The sequence below is a fragment of the Canis aureus genome, chromosome 2 (genome assembly GCF_053574225.1).
Source record: "Canis aureus isolate CA01 chromosome 2, VMU_Caureus_v.1.0, whole genome shotgun sequence".
NCBI classification, from domain to species: domain Eukaryota; kingdom Metazoa; phylum Chordata; class Mammalia; order Carnivora; family Canidae; genus Canis; species Canis aureus.
The window spans coordinates 88,394,813-88,417,041 of NC_135612.1; the positions used below are offsets into that span (position 1 = coordinate 88,394,813).

Sequence of the window (22,229 nt, forward strand, 5' to 3'; positions counted from 1 at the left end):
ACAAGGAGAAATCTGTCAAGTTCTAGGGCCTGTTGGATGCTCGGCATGAGAGAGGAAGCTAATAGGGCCAGGCGGTGAGCGCAGGCAGGGATGGAGGGGAAGGGGAAGGTAGGGGCAGAAATGAGGCAGGAAGACTTGGGATTTTGGCAGTATCCTGAGCTGAGATGGCAGGGGCTGCCTTTTGATGCCTTGGTGCTTTGATCCATGTTAAAACACTAGGACCAGGCAAACAAGTACTATATTAAAATTCTCTTACATAATAGTTAAGAGTGATTCACTGTTTATAATTAGGGGCACTGCAGTAGGCAGTGGGGTTACAAATAATAATAATGATAGTCAGCATTGTTGTGATAATAATAGTAATAAAAATAGCTTACACTTACATAGGGCTTACTTGTATGGTGCGCATTATGTGCCAGACACTTTTCCAAGGGCTTTGTGTATATTAACCCCTTGCAACAGCTCTCTGAGATGTTACCATTCTTTTTGTTTCTGTTTTTCAGTGGTTACCACTTTCATTCCCATCTCACAGGTGATGAACCAAGAGCCCAAGAAGGTGAAGTGCTTTGCTCAATGTCACTCAGCAGGTAAGTGGTGAAACTAGCATTCAAGTCTCAGGAAGTTTGGCATCAGGGCCTACAGAAAACTGTCCTCAAATAATCTATCAGGTAGAGAGGCAGGAAATGCATTAACTATGTAAATGACCATATAACCCACTCTTTCCTAAATATTGAATTGGTGTTTACACAGTAGGTGTCTCAGAGCCCTGGAGCTGGGAGACAAGGTTGTGTGTGCCTATTTCTAGAGGTGATAGGACTTGAAGTATTCAAAAATCAAAATCAAACTTCCGTGAACAAAGGGCATCATTGGTGATATAACTGAAAAACCCAGGAGTTCATCTGGCATGGGCATATCCCCAGACGCAGATGATGACATCAATAATATTTGTCCTTCCTTCTCCTGGATTTCCTCTCTTCTGTTGGCTTACTTCTTAATGAAGTCCTCTTCATGTGGGCCAGATTGCCCCTAACATCTTCAGGACCACATTCTGCCCACTTCACACCCCCAGTAACGAGCTTCTCCACCCCCATGTTTCTAGAACCAGCTCCAGGACTCGATGCTCCCGGATTCGAATTTCCATGGTTTCAGTGACGTATCTGCTTCCTGAGCCAGTTACTGCACATAGGCTTGGGTTATGTACGCATGCCTTGCCCAAGGGTGCCCCTCCCAAAATTATATGGATTAAAAGTGTAGGAGAGGTGGTTTTCCTAAAGGAACATCTAAGTGCAGTTGCCAGAGGAAGAAGAGATGATGCACTGTGGGGAGAAAAGAAAGCAAAAGCATCCAATCTCTTGCTCCTATGTTACCAGGTGATGTGTTGACTGAGTCAAGTACCCAGACAACTGGAATAAAGGAAACGTGTGAAGGTGCCAAAACTCCTTGGCCCGTCAACGAAGGACGGTTTCCTGGAGGAGTTGGGGTTAGCGTTGGATTTTAAGGACACAGTTGAGAGGTAAGTCTGGGGACATAAAGAGAAGGTAGAAATCGTCTTTGGTGTATGGGAAGGCGTTATTAAAGCCCTATAAAGCGGAGCAGGACATGTTCTGGGAAGGGCAAATAGATGAATATGACAGGAAGGAAATGGGAGAGAGAAGATAAAGCTGAAAAGTTGGATTTGGGCCGGATGTGGAGAGACCTTGAATGCCAGCCTTGAGAAATATTTAAATTTTATTATGGAGGCAATGAATAGCCACCGTACGTATTTCTGCAGAGAAGTAAAGTAAGCCCAACACTGATTTAAGAAGGTTAATCTAGAGGAGATGGCCAGCACGTCAGGGATTCGCAGACCCTTCACGAGTGTCATGACTGGTGGCACCCGTGCATCTAGAGTTGTTAGAGGAGATCACACGGTGGGGCAGACTGATACACTGACAAGTCCTGTTCGTCAGACTCAAGTGGATACACAGCACTGCGGAACCATCTTATTAACTTTCTTATTAAAGAAAATTATTAAATTATTAATAGGTAACTTTCTGGAATAAATATCTTATATATTTTCTGCTTTGTCTAAACTCTTTCTCCTGCCTTTCAAGTCTTCCTCAACTCTGACTGCACCACATCCGTCCACACTCACTTCCATTTCCCCCCAGACTATTGAAATACCGTATTCCAAGGTGATTCCACCTTTGTTTTGGCTTTGCCGCATCCCGTGGCTCTGGCCCAAATACAGGGTCCTGGGAGTAATGCGGGAGAGTCAGTGTTTGAAAAGTAACTTAGCGAAGTCAAAGAGGAAAGGAAAGGACGGAAACCAAAAGGTGGGGAGAAGGATACTGAACATGCTTCTAGGCTGAAGAGGTGAAGCCAGCAGAGAAAATGATGATGCAGAGAACACCACGGGAGCTAAGTTCTGGAGCAAGGGCCCAGAGCGGAGAAGCATCCTGGTTCTGCGGCAGAGACACCCGTTACGCTAAAATGGGTGACAAAGAGCAAAGACCTCCTGAATGTCTTAGCTGGGAAAATGGTAAACCTACCTGCTCCGCTGGCTCCCTGCCCTGATCTCAGATCTGGGGCTGCTCCAGAGGTGAGTAGATCCTGGAGAAATGTTTGTTTTAATCACCTTTTAGTGCTTATTGGGATTGACCTGTGACCCACTGAACGTTCTCCCTTGGGGAGCACACATTGTATTGGGGACCGAGGAGCTCATGTCAAACTCTAAGAATCTCCTGGGAGATCTAAGGAAGAGTACAGAGTAATCGGCCTGGGAAAGAGGTCTTGGGGAATCTTTTTAATTTCTGTTCTTTTTCTCTTGGTGGTTTATCGTTTATGCCTGAGCCACTGGAGGGCCCCAGACCCACAGATCCAGCTCAGCTTTGGCCAGGCTTCGTGGACTAACGCTTAAATAGTGCTGACATGAAGTAGCCTGTTTGGGAGCGTCGAATGCTGGAAGCAGGCAGAGGGGCTGAGTCCAACTGCACTGCCTATGAGGAGACAGTGGGGTAGTGTTTTAGCACATGTTTCTTGGAAACTTAGCAAATAGATAAAAACTGAATGTAATAGAAGATTAGAGGGACACTGGGGTGGCTCAGGAGTTGAGCATCTGCCTTCAGCTCAGGGCATGACCCCAGGGTCCTGGGATCGAGTCCCACATGGGTTCCCGCAGGCAGCCTGCTTTCCCCCTGCCTCTCTCTCTCTCTGTGTCTCTCATGAACAAATAAACAAAATCTTAAAAAAAAAAAAGATTAGAATAACATATGCTCAGAATAATAGACTTATACAGAAATACAAATAAAAAATAAACAGAAAATTTTTAGCATTTGCTGAATGCTCATAAAAGAAACTGAAAATACTAGGGGACAATAAAGATTCATTTATTTTTATTTTTTATTAGTTTCAGAGGTAGAATTTAGTAATTCATCAGTTGCATATAACACGCAGTGCTCATTACATCGAGTGCCCTCCTTAATGCACATCAGTCTATTTATTTGAGAGAGCGTGCACAAGTCAGGGGAGGAGCAGAGGGAAAGGGAGAGGGAATCTCCAGCAGACGCCCCACCGAACACAGAGCCCAACATGGGGCTGGATCCCAGGGCTCTGAGATCATGACCTGAGCCAAAAATCAAGAGTTGGATGCCCAACCGACTGAGCCACCCAGGTGCCCTGGTAAAATAAATCAATGTAACAGGAAAATTTGATCAAATTAGAAATCAGTGACAAGGGGCACCTGGGTGGCTCAGTTGGTTGGGCGTCTGCCTTTGGCTCCCGTTGTGGCCTCAGAGTCCTGGGATCGAGCCTCGTGTCTGGCTCCCTGCTCAGCAGGCAGTCTGCCTGTCCCTCTGCCTTTCCCTCTACTTATGCTTTCTCTCCCTTTCTCTCTCAAATTAAAAATAAAATCTTAAAAAAAAAAATCAGTGATAAAAGGAAAACTAGAAAACCAGTACATCTTTGGAAACTAAAATCATAATATTAAATAACCCTTGGGAACAGGACATATAATGATAAACTGATGAAATAGGATGGATTTATAAAATTATTATATGACAATTTGTAGAATACAGCTAAGATAGTATTCAGTGGAAAGTATATAGCTTTAAAGACATTTACCACAGAAAACAACTGAAGTCGAAGGACCTGGTTGTTCAATAAAAAAAGGAATTGACAATGTACAACGTTAAACCCAAATAAGAAATTAAACACAGATAATGACAATAAGTTCACATTAATATTACAGTTGTATTGCCCCCCCCAGGCATTGTTACTGATGTTTAACTCACATGCTCCACAGTAATAAAGATAAATGCAGAGATCCATGAAACTGAGTAAAAGTAATCCAGAATATTAAATCAAAGATTATATAATTAAATTATTTAAAAATATTAAGTAAGATCCTTTTTTTTTTTTTTTAGTAAGATCCATTTTTGCTTTGAGTTTCATCAAACTACCAAGGAACAGATGATTCCAACCTTACTGATTCATTTCCAGAAAACAGAAAGACCTGCCCAATTCATTTTTTTCCCCCAGTTCTATTAAGAGATAGTTGACAAACATCACTGTATAGGTTTGTGGCGTATACAGCATGATGGTTTTGTTTAGACCCAAATCGTTTTATGAGACTAGAAAAACCGTTGTTCCAGACACAGAGATATGAGAAAGAAAATTATGGACCCTTTTCACTTGCAAACATAAGTGACTAAATGCAAATGTGGTATTAATTAAATCCTACAATGTAACAATGTACCATGATTAAGTACCGTTTATCTCAGGAATCTCAGTAGGGTTTATAACAGAGATTCGCTACACCAAATGGATTGAAAGAGAAAACCTCATGTTAAACTGAAGAGATGCAGTAAGTCATTTGATAGCATCCGAATTCCTATTTGTGATGGAAAAAACAAAAAATCTGGACAAGTAGAAATAAATGGAAAATTACTTAACTTGATTAAAAGCTACTACAATGTTATGTAACATGCCATCGAATAATCTGAGGATCCCCACTCCAGCATTAGTCTTCATCATGGGATTGGAGCTCCTGACCGAGGCAACACGATGGAAACAAATCAGGGACATCAGATCAGCGGTTGAAGTTATGCCTCGCTTCATAAAACCTAAACATTTTAGTTGCTTAAAAAAACCACAAGAGGGTTTTTTGTCATTTTAATTTTTATTAAATATACTCTCGGCACAAATCTCTAAAATATATGATCCAGGTGTCTTTGTGACATCAAAGGTAATTCCAGATCAGGACGGACACCAGTGGGAGGAGTGTGACCCTGCGGGCCACCAGCCCAGCTGTGTGTGTGGACCCAGGCTCAGCCAGATTGAAAAGCAAAACCACAAGAACTCAAGGAACCCCAAGCCTCATTTGGAAATGGGTGTTTCTGCGACACCATGACACCCAGCAGGCCCCAGGGGACCTCTCCAGGAGACCAGGGAGGGTACCCGGACTCCTCCCAGCTTCCTGCCCCCAGGCCACACATTGTCTCGGGGGCTCCCACTCTGGGAAGATCAAGTGCCCACTGCCTCCAAGCACTCTGTTCAGGGAAATCGGGCCACCCTGTGGGCCTTACACTGCCCTGTGTCTTGGCCAAGTGCCCCCTTGCGGGGGAGCCGATGCCACAGGTCCCCCAGGAGCTGCTGTGCCTCCCAGCACAGGCCAGGGCCTGTTGGGACAGCCCGTGGGGCAGGGGTAGGAACTTCCCCGCCCAGAGGAGGTGACCCAGGAGCCCAGTTTTCAGTAGATGCTCCCAGGTTGGGACTCAGACCCCAACCCATGGCGATTCCTCAAACCCTGCTGCCTGGGGGAGGCTGACCCTCCTGGGGCCATTACAAAGCGGGTGGGTGGGCAGCAGGGGAAAAGGTGCTCCTGGGGCCCAACTTTGGCCCTGAAGTCCAGGATCCAAATAATGCTCTTGGGAGAAGCTTGTTCCCCAGCAGAAGGCCCTCATGGTGGAGGGGCTGTGTCCCTGGGGAGTCATGGTAAAGGCAGGACTGGTGGGGCAGCCCCCGGAGACCTGCCAAGAGGCTGGTCCACCACTGGCCCCAGGCCGGCAGCTCTGCCCCTGGGGCTCCCTCACCCCACGGAGGGTCCCCATGATCCTACTCCATGTCCCTGGGGAGGGGGGCGGGTCTCTCACCACCGCGGGGGGCAGCTGTCGAAGAGCCATGACCTCTAAGGCTGCCGGGCATTAGGGGGAAGGGGCGGTGACAACTGGGCCGGGCTGCAGCACTCAGGGCTGTGCTTGCAAAGCGCTACGGGGCACTTGGCTCACAACTCACTGGGCCAGAAACCAGGTTCGGGAAGGGAGACCCTAATATGCACCCACAAGGGGAAGCTATGGAAACATCGGTGGCCCACTCTGAGCACTACCAAAGGGAGACAAGGCACAGGTCCTCCGTAGATCTGAGTTTTTTACAGAAGCCAACGAGTAAAAATACAAACAACCAGGGAGGCCTGGGGGTGCTCAGGGGTTGAGCAACTGCCTTCAGCTCAGGATGTCACCCTGGAGTCCTGGGATCCAGCCCTGCATCGGGCTCCCAGAAGGGAGCCTGCTTCTCCCTCTGCCTGTGTCTCTGCCTCTCTCTGTGTTTCTCATAAATGAATAAATAAAATGTTTTAAAAAATACAACCAAATTATTATAACCGGTAAGATCTTGTAGCAGTGTTGCTGAGACATTAGTTAAAAAAAAAAAAAAGTGTACCAAACATCATCTATCATGGGTATTTGATTAAGTAGATTATTTTCTTCTCCAAACACTCAATTATTCACTTGGTTTCTCTAAAACTGTAGCCTCCTGGTCTTACACCACCTTCACCGGCTGCTCCTCTTAAGCTTTTTTCATTTCCTCTGCATCTCTGTGCCTTCTTAATATTGGAAGGTGCCAACATCAGTCCTTGGACCTCTTTGTCCTCCTCTTCTCTCTTCCTTGGTGACTTCTAGTCTTTTAAGTCATTTTTTTTAAAAGATTTTATTTATTTATTCATGAAAGACACAGACATAGGCAGAGGGAGAAGCAGGCTCCCTCCAGGGAACCCGATGTGAGACTCCATCCCAGGACCCCGGGGTCATGAACTGAGAGGAAGACGGACACTCAACCACTGAGCCACCCATACGCCCGTAGTCTTTTAAGTTAACGTTACCCGAATTTGTATATCTTGGCCAGATCTTGCCTCTGAACTCCAGACTCACGTAGACAACCACCTATTCAGATCTCTCTTGAGTGTCTGATGACATCTAAAAGGGACCTTTTTGATCCCGTTTATATAATGGCATCTAAAAGATCAAGGGGGTTTTCTTCTCTTCCTTGGTTCTTCAGGCTGTCTTCCCCATTTAGTAAATGACAACTCCATCCTTGAAGTCATTCCAAAGAAAAACCTTGGACTCACCAGTGTCTCTTCTCTCTCTGCAATACTCCACTGTCTGGTTGTCAACAAATCAAGAATGTGACTTCCCTGACCTCCTTCATTGCTACCAATTAGTCCAGATCATCATCATCTCTTGTTGAACCTACTCAAATAGTCCCTAATTGGTCTCCTTTTTCAACTCTTGCCCCCCTACAGCCTAATTTCAACACAGAAGCCTAAGGAAACCTAACGTGTGGCTCACTCATGGTATCCGGGCGGCGATTTCCCATCCCAGGCAGAGACAGCACAAGGCAGTGAGTATGAGCACAGGCTCCAGCCACACCGTTTGGGTTTGAATTCTGGCTTCGTCCCTCGCCTGTTGCATGACCTTGGGCAAGTGACTTAAGCTATTTGTGCTGTGGTTTCCTCATCGGTAAGGTGGGGAATAATAGTAGTAAGGCTATCGCAGGGTTGTTGAGAAGATTAGGTAGATTCCTACATGCGATGCTCTAGGAACAGTGCCCGGTGCACGGTAATGCAACATAGGTGCCAGCTGCTATTGTTATTTTACTAATCGCCAAAATTCTTCGAGTGACCTTTAGGGCTCTACACTACCTGCCTACCCTAAGATGAGCTCTGTGGTGGTCAGGACCTTTTGTCTGTTTTCCCAGCACATAAAATAATGTCTCGGTTATCTCTGTCTCTAAACAAATAAATAATTTTTTTTTTAAGATCTCAAAAAAAAAAAAAAAAAAAAGAAAGTGGGTTGGATAATGACTACAACAAAACTAAAGATTTTTGGCAGTGAAGGACAACGAAGGTAACAAAACCACTTACATATTGGGAACCGGGAACTATATTTGCAACAATTAAAAAGCCAAGGGATTGTGATCTAGGGCATAATAGAAATGTCTGCTGGGATCCCTGGGTGGCGCAGCGGTTTGGCGCCTGCCTTTGGCCCAGGGCGCGGTCCTGGAGACCCGGGATCGAATCCCACGTCGGGCTCCCGGTGCATGGAGCCTGCTTCTCCCTCTGCCTGTGTCTCTCTGCCTCTCTCTCTCTCACTGTGTGCCTATCATAAATAAATAAAAAGTTAAAAAAAAAAAAAAAAGAAATGTCTGCTGATCTGCAATTAAAATAAAAGTAGAAAATAATGAACAGACGTGAGTTGGCAATTCGCTAACGCGGGAGCCTAAATGCTTTTAAGTATCCGAGGGTCTTATGCTCGCCAATCATCAGGGAAGCGTAAATTAAAACAATAGTGGTATAATCCTTTATACCCTTCAGATCAGTAACGCGATCCTGATATGATCCTTTATACTTCCAAGGTTGGCAATGAGGAAAATAGCAAAGCCCTGGCGATGGGAAGGACATGGGAATTCTCATACTCGGCTGGGCAGGCCTTACCTGCCAGAAACATGGGGGAGGGCCACCTAGCAGAGCGAATGAAGCGGCCTACCCGTATCCCCTACCGCCCCCCCCAACCCTGTTCCGGGTTACAGACGCCTCTTCAACGTGTCTAAGCACCCCTGCTTGCACCACTGCTGGGGCAGTGAGAAACCGGAGGAAACCTTCCCTGGGGAAGAGCGAGTGAAATGAGCCCGGGGCGCGCCGAGACCTCCTCGCCAGCATTAGGAGGCAGCAATCAGCGCGCTGCCTGCGGCCACTGCGTGCTTCCCGAAAGTGGTATTAGTGAGAGGAAGATAATAAAGAGGAGCAGCCGGTGGATAGGTCAGTGCGATTCATGTCCAGTAAAACTATTTGCAGGAACGAGGAGTGAGAAAGGAGTCGGCTCCTAGTCCGACGGCCTGTTCTTGGTGGGAGGCTCTGGCACCTGCCCATTTCCCAGCGTGGGCGCCCCCCTCCACCTCCGGGGCCACGAGGGCAACACCTGATTGTGTTCATCACGGCTGAAGGCTTCCCTTCAATGCACCCCACACACCTGGAAAGAGGGGTGAGGCATCCCCGGAGTCCCCTGGCGTGCAGACTCACGGGACCTGGCGTCCAGGGCCAAAAAGGACACTGAAAGCATCGAAGAAAGATACCTTCTTACACCTGAGTAACTAAAACAGGGCAATAATCTGAAATCTTGATGAAGAGCGATTTCTAAAACCACCACTGTGGTGTCTTGGATTTCCCACGTCAGACATTAACCGTGCATAGTCTTTGGCCTTTGTCATTCTTAAAATACAGCCGCTCTTGCTCGGGCTCTTGCTGTGCGCTGGGTGGCACCAGCTGTTAGCCGTATCTTCTCTGCCCAGATTTCAATAAAACCAGTGTAAACAGTTCCTAACTTGCCCGGTGTACTTGTCAGAACACGTCTTCGCCACTATGATCTGTGATTTATTGGCCTTGTGTTACAAACTTTAAATCTCTAGTATTCTAGGCGAGTCCCCAGTTATGAACCAAGTTTGCTCCAGAATTTATCCTGTGACCTCACTGTTCAGAAAGGAGAATGTCTTTTCACGTGAAAAGAATGGTTCAAGTGGTCTAACCCACACTTCGCTGGGCACTAGGTTCACAGCCCAACCTCGGGAAGCCTGACATTTATCCCGAGCAGCTTTCCTGCAACAGTGGCAGGTTTGCTTCACAGGCCTTAGTGCGCCCGCATGTGCGTGCACATTGCACACGGGAAAAGATGCGATTAGGCTAAAAAAATATTGGGGAGGGGCCGCCTGGGTGGCGCAGTCGGTTAGGCATCTGCCTTCGGCTCAGGTCATGATCATGGGGTCCTGGGATCGAGTCCTGCATTGAGCTCCCTGCTCAGTGGGGAGTTTGCTTCTTTCTTCCCACCCCCCTGCTCATGTCTCTCTCTCAAATAAATAAAATCTTTAAAAGAAAAAAAAAAAAAAAGAAAGGAAAGGAAATATTGAGGAGACACTGCAGGCGAGGCAAAGAATAGGGATTTACTGTTTCCCTAAACCGCTGGACCTCAGCCCTTGTCTGGGTGTTGCGATGCCCCTAAGCGCGTTCCAGAGGAGGCCAGCAGACTCCTGGCAGGCGGGTGGGCGTCGGGGCAGGAGCTGCACAGGCGACGCCGCTGCATGGCTGTGTTGCAAGGCAGCACCGTGGTGCCTCGGTGTCCTCTCTCGCAGGCTCACCTGCTCCCCCCAGGCAGCCTCGGGCACCTGGAGCCCAGCGTGCAGGTGCTTGGGGACCTTGTCCTTGCAGGCTTGCGGACCCTAACCCATGCCCAGACTGACAAACTCTTAACCACAGCCTGGCCTTTGGGGCTCAGTCAGGTGGGTGTCTGACTCTTCAGCCCGGGTCTTGATCTGCGGGTTATGAGTCCAAGCCCTCCACCGGGCTCCGTGCTAAGACAAAGACACACCAAGAAACCTCCATTAGATACAACCTTCCCTCTGCATGGTGTGGCCTGTATAGCTTTGGGATTGTCCTGAAGGTGACCCTTCCTTTGTGTTCAGGGATAGAGGATCGGGACGTTGGCTGTTGCTCTGAGGGACAGAGGAGGTCAAACCCCAGGGTCTGGAGGGAGAGAGAACAGGTCGGATCTTGAAATCGGCTCCACGGGGCACCATGCTGTCACCCGTTCATCCCTTCACACGCGTCGGGGGTCTGCGGGGGCCACCGCGAGGCTACGTGGGGGGACAGGGAGACGGAGGTCGCCTATATGTCAGCCAAACAGGCAAAGCACACCAGCTGGCAGTAAGTCAGAGCAACGTCAGGAACGGGGCTCCGGGACCTTTCTGAGGTGGGGGTGGGACAAAGGAGGCCCGCCGTGTTGCGGGTGACACGTCTGGGATGGCGGAGGGGTGAGCGGCCGCCGCGGGAGGGCAGGTGGGGACCCAGGCGGGAAGGGCGAGGACGAGCGAGGGAGGGCCGACCCGCACACTCGTTCTGGGAAGAAAGGACACGTCCCCTCCGGCGCGTCGCCCCCTCCGGGTTCCAGCCCTGCCCCAGGGCCGGTCGTCCAGGTTGCTCGTTCCCTCCTCCCCTGGTGCCTCTTAGCCCGGGACGCCCCGTCTTTGTCCCCACACGGCCTGTGTCCCCCGGTTGGCTTCTCCTCTCCCCGTAAGCAACATTCCTCGGGTGGGAAGAGATCCGTCGGATGGAGCCTCGCCAAGGTGCCCGTGGCCGGGTTGGCCCCTCCGGAGGCGGGTCCGGCGCGGAGCAGGGAGCCCGGGGCCCTCGGCAGGCTCGGGGCAGTGGCCTCGGGGAGCTGGGCCCGCCCGGTGCGCCCGGCCTGGCCTCCTGGGGGAGCGGCCGCAGGCTGCCCTGCACCCCGGCCCAGAGGCCGCAGACCCGCCGGCGTTGGGGACAGCAGGCCCGTGAGCCGTGGCCGGGACAGGGACATCCCAGCGGCCCCGGGGACGCCACAGCAGGTCTCGGCTCCCGCGGCCACACCCAGGGGCCCGGTCGGTCACCGTCGTTCTCATCCGTCCGTGGTCCGCCCGCCCCATCCGGCGGTTGGCCGTCCGTCTCCTTACCTACCGCGACAAGGACGCGTCAGCCCGCGTTGTCTGAAGGAGAGGCCACGGCGGCGCGTGAGAGCTGTCCCTTTGACGTCCGGGTGGCACCGAAGGGACAGGATTCCGTCCGCGGACACGCACGTCCAGGGCCCTGTCCCTCCCGGTCAGGACGGCAGACAAACACTCGTTCTTGCAGGCCCCAGGCCCCTTCCGAGACTCAAGTGAGAAGCGCAGAGTCTTGGGGTGTGTGTGTGTCGGGGGGAGGGCTGGTTAAAAAAGATTGTATTTATTCACGAGGGACACGCAGACGCAGGCCAAGGGCGCGGGCGAGGCAGGCTCCCTGCGGGCCGGAGCGGGACTCGATCCCGGGCCCCCGGGGTCACGCCCTGGGCCGATGCTCAATCGCTGAGCCCCCAAGCGCTCCAGGCGCCCCAGAGGAGTTAGGAGTCCCAAGAACGCGGGCTTTCCCCGGGCTGGAAGGGAGGCTCCCCGGGGGCCTGGGGCACCGCTCTGTAGCCCTGCCGCGGGGCCTGCAATCCACGGCCGTCCGGGGACAATACGAGGGCTGGACGCGACACTGCTGGTGGGGATGTGTCACGGGGAAGGTCCCCGAAGGACGGCCGGGCTGCGGCCCATCCTCGGGGGCGGCTGGCACAAAGTGCTTCTGCTGCAGGCGGTTCCCGGTGGCCGAGGACAGCCGCTCGCACGGCTTCCGTCCTGCTCCCCGCCTCTGCCCCCAGCGCACTCCTCGCTGACAATCCCGCCCTTTGTGTCCTGTTCCTCGACTTACCCTAAAAACTGTGACACGGGCCTAGCCCCCGGGGCGGGGGGGGGTCAGTGGCCAAGACACCGGTAGGGAGGCTGGGAGGCCGCTGACACCTGCGCGCCGTGGCCGCAGAGGTGGTGGGACTGTCCCTGAGACACCAGCGGAGCCCTGGCCCCCACCTGTGGCCACGGCCCAAGGGGGAGCGAGCAGGCCCAGGATGTGCTCGGGGCTCCCGGCCCGCAGGCAGAGCAGGCCGAGCAGGCGCGGGGAGTGGGCTCTGGCCCCGCGGGGGGCGGGCAGGTGGCTCCACAGGGCTGCAGCCGGGCCGGGCGCGCTTTTCCACCGGCCTCGTCCCCACGCGGAGGCCGGGGCTCAGCGCAGCGCCGGTGCCCAGGAGACCAGCGGCCCGGCCTCCACGGGCTGCCGGGGGGCGGGGGGGCATCCACTTCGGGGGCTCCGGCTCTCCCGGCTCTCCTCCCCTTCTCCGTGCTTCACTTCTGGATGAGCCGGGTTGTTGGTTTTGCCTTAATTTAAGATTTTACTTATTTATTCATAGAGACACAGACAGAGAGAGGCAGAGACCCAGGCAGAGGGAGAAGCAGCTCCCTGCAGGGAGAGCCTGATGCAGGACTCAAACCCGGGACCCTGGGGTCACGGCCTGAGCCCAAGGCAGATGCTCAACCGCTGAGCCCCCCAGGTGCCCCGGATGAGCTGATTTTTAACTGAAACTTGAAGGACAAGTGAGGGACTGACCAAGGGAGACTTTCCCAGCCGAGGACACGTGCAAAGCCGGCCACCCCGAGAAGAGACAGCCCCTGGGTGCCTCAGTTTACGCCCGGGCCATGGGACACGGGGCCCCCTCCGGCGTCCCGGAAGCAGCGCAGAATCGCGACACATTCAGCTTTGAGTTTGAACATCTGAGGGCCTTCGGTTTGCCCCACGGCCACTGGTCGAGGTAACGGAGTGTGTGACAACCTCCGTGTCCCCGTCGGTGGAACAGGTGCCGCCGGACACTGGGCGACGGGGGATAAGGCGGCCACACGCAGCTGCTCAGTGAGCACAGGTGTCCATGTGACGTCACCGACCCCTCAGCCTCTGGTCGTCGAGCGCACCTTTCCTGCTTCTAGAATCGTCCCTTCCTTGCGAATCCCGGCCCCTTCCCCCTTCTCCATCCTTGGCCCGGAGAACCCGCTCGTCCGCTTACTCTCATCCTTCAGGTTCACCCAACAGGCTTGCACCTCGCAGAACAGCGTAGCACGAACCCCAGGGCGCCCGGAGGTCCCTCGGCCCCGACCGCAGAGCACCCGAGGGTGGGGCGCGGGGGCTTCCCGGACGCCAGGCTGCAGGAACGACCCTGGCGCAGGTGTGTGTGCGCGACTGCTCCAGGCTCCAGGCTCCAGGCTCCAGGCTCCAGGCTGCAGACGCGGGGGGCCGAGGGGCTGGGGAGCCCGGGCACCTGCTCGCCTACCGCCTCCTTGGGGCCCTCTACTCGCCTGGGCCGCCCGGGGTTGGGGGGCCCTGCCCACGGGATCAGGCAGCTGGGTCGCCTGAGGTTCCTTTCTCCCAACACCCCCAGGTCCGTCCGGAGGACAGCAGGGCCGGGGGAGGGAACTCGCGGAACAGATCCGCGAAGGACGGCGAGGCTGAGCACTTCTGCTCAGGACGGGGCCACGTTGTGGGTGACAGCGAGTCTTTCTCCCGCCCCGGCAACAGGTGCGGCTGAGAGTGGCTTCCACGCTGCCTCGTGCCCGCCCCGACGTCGCCTGTTCCCGCACCCCTGCCTAGTTCAGGGCGTGGTCCCAATGCAGCGTAGCCGGGTTTGGATCCTGGCCTGCTTCTCACTAGAAATACGGCTTTGATCCTCTTATAGTTTCTCGATCCTTTTTTTTTTTTGAACTGCCCTTTTCTTCTGCCAAAAGCGGGGGAGGAGGGTAACACACGCACCCCACGAGATGACTGCGGACTTGGCGACAACCAGTGCAAACCTGCGGCCGTGTGGGTGCCACGGAGATTGCTTAGTCGAAGACCCAGGAAATAATGCTTTTGTTTTTCGGTGCTGCTGTTCTTTCTGGGCAGTCTTTGCCGTGTCCCCCCCGCCCCCCAACGACCCTCCACCCCGTGACAGGTGCGTCGGGTCCGGATGGACAGGAATGCAGAGGTCATGCTTGCAGCAGTGGCAGCGTCCAGCTGCACACCACGGAGGCCCCATCGGCCCTATTTCCCCATCCGAGCCCTGGTCTCTCTCTCTCTGTCCCTGCATCCCTCACCGCACCCTTTTGATCGTGGGTGTGTAGGTGGAGATTTCGCAGAACACTGTGGCTTAGGAAAGGGGAAAAGACCTGGAGCCTGCGTGCTGTGTCAACACTTCTCCCCCCATTAATCCAAAACTGACGATGTTTTATTTCCGCATCGCCTTGCTTTTTACACCTGTCGGCTGAACCACGTGGGGTTTTGTGGTTTAAACACTTCATTTTCCTAAAAGTATGAGATTTAGGGAAGCAGCCACCACAGACACAGCAAGTCACCTGCAAGGAGCGCTGCACCGACCCCGCGTGCTGTGCGGCGGGAAAGGGTCCTCTCCAGGGCTCAATTCACGGGAGAGGAGACTCTTTGGTTCCTAACTCGGGCCTTTAAATGTCAATGGCTCTTTTTCCAACATGGCAAATATAAATCCTCCCAAGATTTTAACAGTTTATTCTGAAGTATTCTGCTCATATATCATTTTTATAGACCGATGAAGGCTTTTAGGTAAAACACCCTATCACTTTCAATTCCATTTATTAATTAAATATGTATGGAAACCCTACTAAATTTAGAGGGACTAACCCAAGCCCTGTAGGGACTTCGAAGTTTTCTTGTTTATAATCAACTTATGTGGTTTCTTCTCTACATAAAGGATGACCTGCTTTAGGCATAAATACGGGTTTATTTTAATTATGGAGCATCTAAATCACAGTCATAGCTCTTTTTTTATTATATGGTATGTATTTTCCAGGGTGAATAAAATAGTTCGTAAGTCAAAGCGAAAGGAAATACCCAATTATGCAAACACCACTTTTCCAGAAAGACAAGCAATTGGACTTGAAGCGTTTTACTTCAATTCATGGCTTTTTGACTAAGTGTATCTTGAGCACCTACTATGTGCTAGATGCTTTGGTAGTCCCTGGGGTGTGAATAAAACAGGACCCTGTCCAGGGACCCAAAATCTATTAAAATGCAAGTTACAATAAAACATGGCATACCCGGCCGCAAGGTGTGTTTAAGGTGAAACGGGTAAGAAAGGAGTTGGGGGGCGATCTCTTGGTTTCCTGCTCCAACGCCCCCAAACAGTCCCCATTCCTCTTAGTCTTCCCAGCTGATGAAGCCAAAACTGTAGGCATCATCCGTGAATTGGCCCTTCCCCTGACCTCCCACGTTCAGGACATCAGCTGGTCCAGCCAACCCCAGGGGAACCTAAATTGCATTTTCAACGTGCCGGCTCACCTCCATCCCCACTGTTTTCTCCCAAATTCAGGCGGCCGTCCCCCCTCCTCAGGTCCTCGCCAGTAACTGGCTGCACTGGTCTCCCTGCTTCTGCTCCTGCCACCCTGCGGTGCGTTCTCTGCACAGGGTGAGCAGGGTTTAAAAAAAAAATACAGAGCAAATCATATCCTGTCTAAAGCCCTTTGGTGGCTTCCTGCTATGCTTAAAACCCACTCCCAATGGGTCTAGCTTGCTCTTGCCTCCAACCGTCCCCGTGGACTCGCTCCCCAGGTAGGCCCTCGGGACCTGAGCTCAGAAATCCCCTCCTCACCCTCCATCAGCTCACTCTCTGTTTCCTTCTTCACAGCATTTGCTGATATCTGAGATTGTCCTGGTCTCTCTTTTGTTTGTCTTTTCTTCCCCAAACCCCCTCACCCTGGCCCTCCACACACACGTGCGCACACACACACACACTCACACTCACAGGTGTAACCTTCGTGAGATCAAGGACCTGTTCTCTCTTGTTCAGATCTGTCTGCCCAGCACTTACCCTTAGATAGTTGTTGAATGGATGAATGAATGATTTTCTTTTTTTCTAAGTGATCTCTATGCCCAACTTGGGGCTCAAACTCATGACCCCAAGATCAAGAGTTGCATCCTCTACCAACTGAGCCAGCCAGGCACCCCTTCTTCTCCTCCTCCCCCTCCTCCTTCCCCTCCCCCCTTCCCCTCCCCCCTCCTCCTTCCCCTTCCCCTCCCCCCTTCCCCTCCCCCTCCTCCTTCCCCTCCTCTTCCCTCTCCCCCTTTCTTCCCCTCTTCCTTCCTCTTCTCCTCCCCCTCTTCCTTCCCCTTCCCCTCCCCCTCCTTCTTCCCTTTCTCCTCCTCTTCTGCTTCTTCTAGTAAATAAACGAATGATTTCAGAAGGAAAATGGCACTGAAACTAGGTGAGAGCGTGTCAGGCCACGATGATGGAGTGAGACTTTAAAACTATAAGGCATTGTTTCTCCCTAAATTGCCTAGTGAGCGAGACACTTAAGGAACTGGCAATACCATGGTTAATATTCCAACTGGGAATAACTCCCCCAAAGCAGGTATATAGTATGGACTCAAATATGCTTCACTCAAGGCAGCCAGACTAAGACTGAATACTAACACTTGGAACACATTTTGATTTTCATTTTTTTTTAAGGTTTTGAGTATCAGAACTGGTGTCTGCAGTCAGAAATTATTGCATGGATTATATCTTTACAATTATACCTTTACGTGTCTGGTATTTTTCAAAGTGAAATTGCAATTCAAAATTTAAATATTTTTGTGGAGTTTTTCCGTGTGATTGGGAAACAGGAGTCTTGAGAGTTTACTGGCAAATACGTTGGTATATGTGGAACATACTCCATGACAGCATCACAAGTCATTTGCTAGAGTCTTGGAAATAAAAGCTTGTTATCTGTCACAAAAGCTTTTAACGCAGGGGCCCTTGAGCTAATAGTGACAAGAATCTGGGGGAAAAAACTCTACCTTTACTAAATTGTCTGGGGGCCATTTCTGATATTAATGAAATCTTTCAAGTTTTCTTATGATTTATGCAGCTGCTGGAAATAAATCAGCTTCCATCTTCTCATTGTCTTTATGGGGAATTTACCATTTTCCCACAAATCATTAGCATTTGTCAGGTAATTATGGAAGCTGGCCTCTTCCAAGCCAACAGTGTTGACCTCTCTAGAAACCACAAAATTAGAATGTGAGCAACCCTTAATGAAGAGGATTTTTTTTCCCCCAAATTAGCATTTACATTTTCACAAGAAATTTCTGAGCATAATAAATGTCTGATGTCAGTGGCATTGGGCATTCTTATCATCTGAAGTCTAATTATTCTGTTTTTGTTGTTTCTAGTAGATAGTTACTGCTAACTTTTTTTGGCTTCTGAAAGTTTGGGTTTGTCTCTGCATCCTCCATCCATAGAGCTCATCTGTTTTCAGAGTTGTGCATCCCTCCTGCTCCGTGACCTCCTGAGGTCCAGGTCGGACTCTTGCCCAGGCACCAGGACCATGGTTTTAAACAAACACAGGAAGTTTTCGTGCAAAATTTCCACCACCAAATAAAATTCAACAAACTCCAGCTTAACCAAGACTCTTTTGCTATCCTTTCGTGTCTGTCTTTCACACCCTCATCTCCCACATTCCCTGGCCTATATTCCTGTCCATCATTCCTTCATCCCTTGCATTCTTCCGTTCAGCACAGGCTTATATATTATCTCTTGGATTCATTTCTTCTGGTGCCATTGGGTACACGCTTGTACAGATATCATCACACCTAAATCAAATCAACAATGTTCTCATCTGTCTCCCTGCCTCTTATTTCTGTCCTTGAAATCCAGATACCATTCAAAAATAATTTTTGTAGCATAAACAGAACTAGAAAGGGATCCAAGAGCTCCTCACTTACCAGGAAAAGAAGAGCTTCATGTTATCTGTCTAAACAATTCTCAATAACTGATCTTAGCACTTAACTCCCTACCTTCCTTTTTATTGGGGGGAGGAGGGGTAAGCATGCATTCTAGATAACCCTATCTCTTTGCTGTCTTCTCTCCAACCTTTTTAGAAGGTCCTCTGTCATTTCCACCCCGGATGACTTCTTCCCATCACTTATCCAAGATTATTTTTTCTTCAAGGCACTTTTCAAACCTCATCTCCTCAAAGAAGTCTCCCCTGGACAGGAAAATGTCCATTTTTTTTTCCAACAATATAATGTCATGTATTGTTCTGTGTGCTAGGTCTTGTCTCACAAGAACTTAAATTCTGCAGGGGCAAAAAAAAAAAAAAAAAAAAAAATTCCGCAGGGCCAGAAGTGTTATTTTCTGCAGCAGCTACATCTTTGGCAATGCTAAAAATTTTAGGAAGCATTTAAGGAATCATATAGCAACAAATAATCAGCCTAATCCATAAGCTCCGTGAGGCTGAAGTCATGCCTGTTTTTTTTTTTTTCCCCAGCTGTGTATTCAGTAGGTAACACAATGCCTGGCACATGGTAGGTATTCGAAATACATTTTGTGATTGAGAGGATAAATACTGAAGAGCTAGGTAAAATAACAACAAAAACCTTCCTGTGTCCATTGGCACAGTGCGTATTCAACAAGTTAGAGCAATCAAGAGAAAGGAAGATACCTGAGATAGAATGTCAAATCCAAAGACTCAGATCCATAGGTTAAAAATTGAAGCTATGCCATATGTATGTTACAATACTAGCATAAGAGGAGGCATCACGAAAATCAGAATCCAAGCATTTGTCAAACCCTCAAATCTTTGAGATTTCTGTAAACTTTGGTCTGGTTTGGGTATCATGGTGCCAAGATGCACAGTTGCTTCAGGCAGTGAGAAAGCCGGGGGAGGGGAACTAGTTCACACCATCAGGAAGCAAGTGGAGCTGCCCACAGGGGGACCGGTGCAATATGTTCTTAATAAAAAATGATATTTATTTTTTTTTCTCAATTTTGGGTTAGATCCCCATGTTTGGGTCTGTCATTTCACTCTGCCTTCTACTCCAGCATTCGTTGTGACTGTAACAGATGATTTTCTGTTTGATACGTTTCTTTAATATCTGTTACCTGGGCAAAGTGCAAGCTTCCTGTAGGTTTCTTGTATCCTCCATGTCTGGAATGGAGCTTGGAGCAGAGCAGGTGTTCAGTACGCGTTTGTTGAGCGAGCGGGGGAGTTCTAAGTCTGTAGTCAAACAGGTGTCCGTGTGTCTGTGTGTGCGTGTACGCCCTTGCATGCGAGCGACAGAGAACTAGACCCATGGGACAGAACCGAAGACTCTAGGAAGGTCTCAGGAAAACATTCAGACTCTTTAGGGGAACAATGGAAAATAAGTGCTAAGGAGAAAAGGTAAGAGTTGACGCTGCGAAATTTAGAGATAAGAATGTTATAGGGTGAGGCAGTTCTGTGAAGGGGTGAGTGCCTATGCCTAGCTGTCTCCTGTCTCTTCTTTGGTATCTGTGAAATGGGGAAAACAAGAGGATCCCTTACATGAGCATCAAGTGGGGTTATATTTGTGAGACATTGAACCCAGTTCCTGGTTCCTACACAACATTGCTCACCCTTTTGGCTATTTTCCTTTAATTCATGAACTCCTAGGCTAATCTTTCTCAACAGAACATCATGAAACAAATTTGGGAAAAACGAAAGAGCGGGAGATACAAAACACAGCATAGCAGAATGGGTTACACATGCTCAAAAGCCATTCAAATCCTTGCAAGAAGAAACTAGAAAATGTTGCCTCCGACTTCGTCCTATCTTCAATACTACATTTGTGTGTGTGCGTGTTTATACAGTGTTTATCTGTATCTTTCTCTTCATCCATAGCTCAGACTGCATCTGTCCATATTTGTCCATATATTTTACTTAGAGATAGATTTTTTGCATGGATGTGTAAATAAGGGAAAAGTGAGATTTTTATAAAACACAAAATTGAAATAATCTCCTTCTTCATTCCTTCCTCTCCCTCTCTCCTCTTTCTCTCCCCTTTCTTCCTTCCTTCCTTCCTTTCCTTCCCCTTATCTTCCTCTCTCCCTTCCTTCCTTCCTTCCTTCCTTCCTTCCTTCCTTCCTTCCTTCCTTCCTTCCTTCCTTCCTTCCTTCCTTCCAAGTGATCAGATCAAAATAAATACCAGAGTAGGTTTTTTTTTCCACATTACTTTGGAATAAGTTCTGCTGACCTAGATCTGACAAGTGTTGACATTTTTCCTTATTCACTGGCTGGCAACATTAATTTTTGTAGAGAGATTCCTCTGTGACCCAAGTGCCCGGTATGATGGCATGAACCATCAGTATGCTGTGGAGCTGCTATTACTAGGAAGACTGAGGGGGCAAACTAAATCTTGGACAGGGATCTGTTCCTGAAATATAGAGTCAGGTACTTGACATTTCCCTCTTGAAATTAAAATCAATGCAAAAATATTGGAATTAAGATCTTGGTGGTAGGGACACTTGGGTGGCTCTGAGGTTGGGCATCTGCCTTCAGCTCAGATTGTGATCCCGGGGTCCTGGGATCAAAACCTGCATTGGGTTCCTCACAGGGAACCACAGGGAGCCTGCTACCCCCTCTGCCTATGTCTCTGCCTCTCTCTCTGTGTCTCTCATGAATGAATGAATGAATGAATGAATCAATCAATCAATCAATCAATCTTGGTGGTAATATTGTCTGCATCAGTCCAAACCTTTTTTCAACCGTGGTCCCAAAGGAAGCTATACTGTGGTTGAAAAGAATAATGGTTAGAGGTAAAGTTTAGGAGAGGGGGTGAAATGTGAGCAAAACTTGTGGAAGAAGAGCATTTTCCTCTAAATGGATTCTGTAGACTTTGTCATTTAACACCGAGGTAACTGTTAATGCCACTTATTGGACATTTAACAGGTGTCAGCAATTTAGCATATGTTACTTAATCTTTGTGGCAATTCTGTGAGGTACATTTTATTATCTTTATGAATCCTCTCTTGTAGAGGAGCAGGCTGGAGCACTGAAAGGTCAAGGAACATGCTCGGGCCATGTGGCCAAGCCAAGGCTCTGAACCCAGGACAAAGGATTCCCTAGGCCATAAGCTCTGCTGTGCCCCATCACTGGCTCATCTCTGTAACAGTCAGAACCTGTCCTTAGGACGGGGGCCACCAAAGGACTGATTATCTATAAGTGGGTGATCTTTTTATGATCCAGATGGAGGAGTGATGTCTTTATTCACTCTTGATGGAAAACAAGTGCATGTTCTCTCTTGAAGAATGAAGAATAAAAGCTTTGATACCTGATGTGGCTTATATGATAATTTACTTTATTTGCACTTTACCTGTCACTGACCTACAACGGTAGCATCTGGCTTTGCTTACTGAAAAGCGGGCACTCATGATTAACTGCCTTTGACTATGCTTTTCCCAGAGCCGTCTGCATCTGCTGTGCTTTGCAACTGGAATTTTCGAGGCAATTCCTCCTGACATGAAAATTAGGTTATAAAAAAAACAAAAAAACAAAAAAACAAAAAAAAAAAAAAACAGGAGTTTCGTATCAAAAAAGGAAAATGAGTGAGATCGTAATAATTTAGATTTCCAAAGAAGCAGACCCCCAAATAATACATGGACTGTTTAGACAAATCCGTTTAGATGAAGTTTCTAAAACAAACAATATTTTAACAGGTAAAATTACTCTCCTTTTCTGGTTTCTGTAAACACTTGACATTATTGACCACACTG

The 22,229-nt window shown here is 49.3% G+C and overlaps 1 long non-coding RNA gene across 1 annotated transcript; it reads left to right on the top strand.

Moving 5' to 3' along the window:
* The first annotated feature begins 394 nt into the window (after nt 1-394).
* Nucleotides 395-8,232, top strand: LOC144291287 (uncharacterized). The gene is made up of 3 exons (XR_013358599.1): nt 395-587; nt 1,371-1,513; nt 7,556-8,232. It is a non-coding gene; the product is annotated as an uncharacterized LOC144291287 (long non-coding RNA).
* Nucleotides 8,233-22,229: the final 13,997 nt, after the last annotated feature.